Genomic DNA, 4,838 nt, shown 5'->3' with positions numbered 1-4,838 from the left:
GGCATATCATTTATATAAATAAGAAACAGCAGTGGCCCCAGCACTGACCCTTGGGGAACGCCCCACTTAACAGTGCCCCATTGGGACTGAACATCACTACCACTCCCAATATTGCGGAGAATTACCTTCTGATTTCTGTTCTTAAAGTAAGAGGCGAACCAATTGTAAGCTACTCCCCTTACTCCATAATGGTCCAACTTCTGCAGTAATATTTTGTGGTCAACACAGTCAAAAGCCTTCGTTAAATCAAAGAAAACACCTAACGTTCGCAACCTTTTATTCAATCCATCCAAAACCTCACAGAGAAAAGAAAATATAGCATTTTCAGTTGTTAAGCCATTTCTAAAACCAAACTGTACATTTGACAGCAAATTATATGAATTTAAATGCTCCAGTAACCTTGTATATACAACCCTCTCAATAACTTTAGCAAACACCGATGGCATAGAAATAGGTCTATAATTGTCAACATTATCCCTGTCTCCCTTTTTATAAAGTGGCTTCGCTACCGAGTACTTTAATCGGTCAGGAAACCGACCACTCCTAAAGGAAAAGAAACAGATATGGCTAAGTACTGGGCTAACACACATAGAACAATACCTCAGTATTCTGCTAGATACCCCATCATATCCATGAGAGTTCTTGGTCTTTAGTGATTTAATTATTAACTCAATCTCCCTCTTGTCAGTATCATGGAGGAGCATTTCAGGTAACAGTCTCGGAACATTTTTTTCTACGAGCGCTATATGATTCCCTGTTGGGTCCAAGTTTCTATTTAGTTCACCTGCTATATTCAGAAAGTGATTATTAAATACTGTACACATATGCGACTTACCAGTAACATGGACATTCCGACTACGCACAGATTCTATATCCTCGACCTGTCTCTGCAGACCAGCCATTTCCTTTACGACTGACCATATGGTTTTAATTTTATCCTGAGGCTTAGCTATTCTATCTGCATACCACATACTTCCTAATAACTTTTTTAAGCACCTTACAATACTGTTTGTAATGGGCTGTTGCATTTAGATTGTGACTGTTTCTAACGTTTTGATATAATTGCCACTTTGTTATACAAGATATTCTTATCCCTTTAGTCATCCACCCAGGCTGCCTGTTTGTGCTAGTACCCTGTTTTGAACGTTCTAATAGAAAGCAACTTTCAAAGAGCACAAGAAAAGTCTTGAGGAAAGCATTATATTTATCGTCTACTGTATCAGCACTATAAACATATTGCCACTCTTGTTCCTTGATAAGTTTACAAAGGTCTCTGCAGCAACTGGATCAGCTTTCCTAAAAAGTTGATAACTATATTTAACATGCGTTGCAGCACAAAAATCTTTTAGAGTTAAAATTTGTGCATCATGATCTGAAAGGCCATTCACCTTTTTGCTAACAGAATGCCCTTCTAGTATTGAGGAATGAACAAAAATATTGTCTATGGTTGTCCTACTGCTCCCTTGCACTCTCGTTGGAAAGAATACGGTTTGCATAAGATTATATGAATTAAGGAGATCTACCAGCATCCTTTTCCTTGCACAATCACTTATACAATTAATATTGAAGTCACCACATATAACTAACTTTTTGTATTTCCTATAAAGTGAACCAAGAACCTCTTCTAGCTTTAGCAAAAATGTTGGGATCTATAAATAACAGCAGTAAGAAGTTTAGCTCCACTAAATTTAACCACACCTGCACAACATTCAAACACCTTTTCAGTGCAGTACTTTGAAACATCAATTGACTCAAATGGGATACCGTTTTTCACATACATGGCTACTCCCCCACACCACAACGAACTCCTAGAAAAGCTGCCAGCCAACCTGTATCCTGGTAAAGGAAGCCTCTGAATTATCTCCTTATTTAAGAAGTGTTCAGATATACCAATAATTTCAGAGTCAACATCTATAAGCAGTTCACTAACTTTATCTCTAATACCTTGTATATTTTGATGAAATATACTAATTCTCTCATTAATCGAATACCTAAGCTTTGTTGAAAGTGGTTTCTTTGTTAGAGAGACTTCCCTTAAGCAGGAATACCTATTAGCTGACTTCAATCTAAAAAAGGTGCAGCTCTAACACCCACAACTACCGGAATTTTCCCATGAGTGATCCCACCACCCCCACCTATGCTGGCACCTATAAGCTTTGCCAACCTCCCCTTTCCATACCTGTTGAGGTGCAGGCTATGTCTAGTGAAACCGGTCCTGCTGATAGACTCCACTGACACCACTGAAAGGTGACTCATGCCTTCTGTCATCAGCGCACCCCCAAGTCTCATGTTATTATGCCTGATGGCTGTATTAAGATGAGGCCGATTGTGACGCTGAAACAGTTCCACGAAATGCACATTCGTGTTGCCAGTCTGAGTGGCTATCTTTTCCAGGTCACCATCTATGTCATACTCCCCATTCCTGTCAATACTATTACCAGCCCCACCCACAATCACTACCTGATCCTATTTAGTAAAATCCCTACATAACCCCCCTATGTTAACAGTCACCTGAGCCAATCCTGCATTAGGCTTCATAATGCTGGTAACCTGGTACTCACTCCCCAACACTTCCTGCAACTGCTGGCCTACACCTCTACCATGAGAACTACCTAACAGCAGAACCTTCTTCTTTCTCTTAGACTTTGTAACTGTCTTAGCCACTGTAACTGCTGAGGTCTGCTGCATACTTCCTACATTTACAGCTACTAGAGATTCCTCTCCACTAGACTCTGACAGTTGGTCATATCTATTACAAACACCAATAGTAAAACTATTTGAAAATCTCCTTCTCCTAGCAGATCTCTTGCCAACAGACAGCTCCCATTCCCCAACCCCCTTCTCCCTCCTCATCCTATCTAGCTCCTCCTGTGCATTTTTCAACTGCACCTGAAGGGCACAGATCTTACGCTCCTGCTCCTCTATCAACTTACTCTTGCTACATAACCTGCAGTTCCAGGAGAGGATCTCATCAGAATGCCCACTGGCTTCCCCACTGCATTCCCCCCCCCAGTGAAAATACTTTGGACAAGTCTCACACCGCAATCCACTACTCACGAAACTACAGCAAAGCCCGCACTTCTCACTCATGGTAAAATTTTACGGTTATTGAAACAAGAAAACAACTTTATCTAAGTTCCGCTACTACAATAAGAAGATGTTAAAAACTGACTACAATAATCACAAACTTGCTCTACAAGGGAAGTAACTACTGTTATTGACAGTAGTAATCAACAACAAATGAGAATATAACAAAACACTAACACAGAAAGAAAATCAAACGGCTAATGACACAGTAATGAAACTGAAAGCAATTCGCAAAAATTTCTTCTGAAATTATTTCACCAGAAAAGACCAAGAACACCGGTTGAAGACTACTAAAGTTCCTAAATAAACTACTATACACAAACAATTAATTAGTACTTAGCTTTCGATGCGCCGCTACAGCTGCAACTGGTCAGCGCGGAATGTAAACACGGGTAAGAGGTTAAGTTGCTCGATATGAAACACTCACAAATATCAGGTCACAACACAAGAAAGGCAGAGGTGAATGAAGAAACCACTAATAAGTCACTTATATAGTAAATATTATCACAAAAACCGTTAAAATATATATCTGAAACCTAAAAATATATGAAAACTTAGAGAGTGATCTCATACGCAGTCACGCGCTTATGACGTCACACCAAAGAGTCTCCTCTGAGGGCCATGTGACCAAAACTAGCACCTGCTGTATTCTGGTGCCAGGGCAGTATTTAGGCTGGCATCTGGACTATGCTCCAGCAGTTCACTCCAGTGAGTTTCCTGGACCAGGTGCCAGTGGCAGAAGCTACTTCTGGTACCACTAACTGATCCTCCCACCCCCTATCCTGTTCCATTCTCAAATGGCACATGCAAAGAATGATTATCAGTAAGCCTCTGCATTAGGTCTAATTTTTCAGGTTTTCTCATCATGGTCATTTCATGAGATGTATGTGGGAGGAGGTAATATGTTGTCTAACTCTTCCTGTGAAGTGTTCTCTTGAAATTTCAATAGTAAACCTCTGTGATGCTCAACACCTCACTTGTAATTTTTTACCACTGGAGTTTGTTGAATATCTCTGTAATGCTCTTGCACTGACTAAACATCCTGTGGCAAAATGCACTACTCTTCATTGAATCTTCTCTATCTCTTCTATCAGTCCTGCCTGGTAAGGATCCCACATTGATGAACAATACTCAAGAATCAGTTAAACAAGTGCCTTATGAGCCACTTCCTTTGTGGATAGTTACATTTCCGTAAAATTCTTTCCTTGAATCTCAGCCTGGCATCTATGATCCCTAATATTTGAACTTCATGTGGTCATTCCACTTAACTCTGGGTAGGTACTCCTACATATTATACTATAGATACTGTTTCCAGCAGTTTGTGAACAATAGTGTTGTTGGATAGCAGTGGATTTCTATTGCTAGGTATGCACAATATGTTACATTTATTCACTTTCAAGTTCAACTGCCAGAGGCTGCACCATTCATCAGTCCTCTGCAGGTCTTTCTGCAAATCCATACTGTCTTCTGGCATTGCTACTGTCTTATAGACAACAGCATCATCTGTGAACTGTCTTAAAGAGTTTTTGATGCTTTCTATTAGATCATTTATATACCGTGTAAACATTCTTTCAGGTACTCTGAAAATTACCTTTACATCTGTCAATTTTGTTCCATTAAGGGTGACATGTTGAGTGTCCTTGCAAGACTGCAAGGAAGTCTTGAACCCAGTCACAAATATGATCTGATACTTAATAAGCTCGTATTTTTTCCACTAATTAGCAGTGTAGAATGGTGTCAAATGCCTTCCT

The sequence above is a fragment of the Schistocerca piceifrons genome, chromosome 3, assembly GCF_021461385.2.
Source record: "Schistocerca piceifrons isolate TAMUIC-IGC-003096 chromosome 3, iqSchPice1.1, whole genome shotgun sequence".
NCBI lineage: Eukaryota > Metazoa > Arthropoda > Insecta > Orthoptera > Acrididae > Schistocerca > Schistocerca piceifrons.
Note: the sequence above shows the minus strand (reverse complement) of the source record.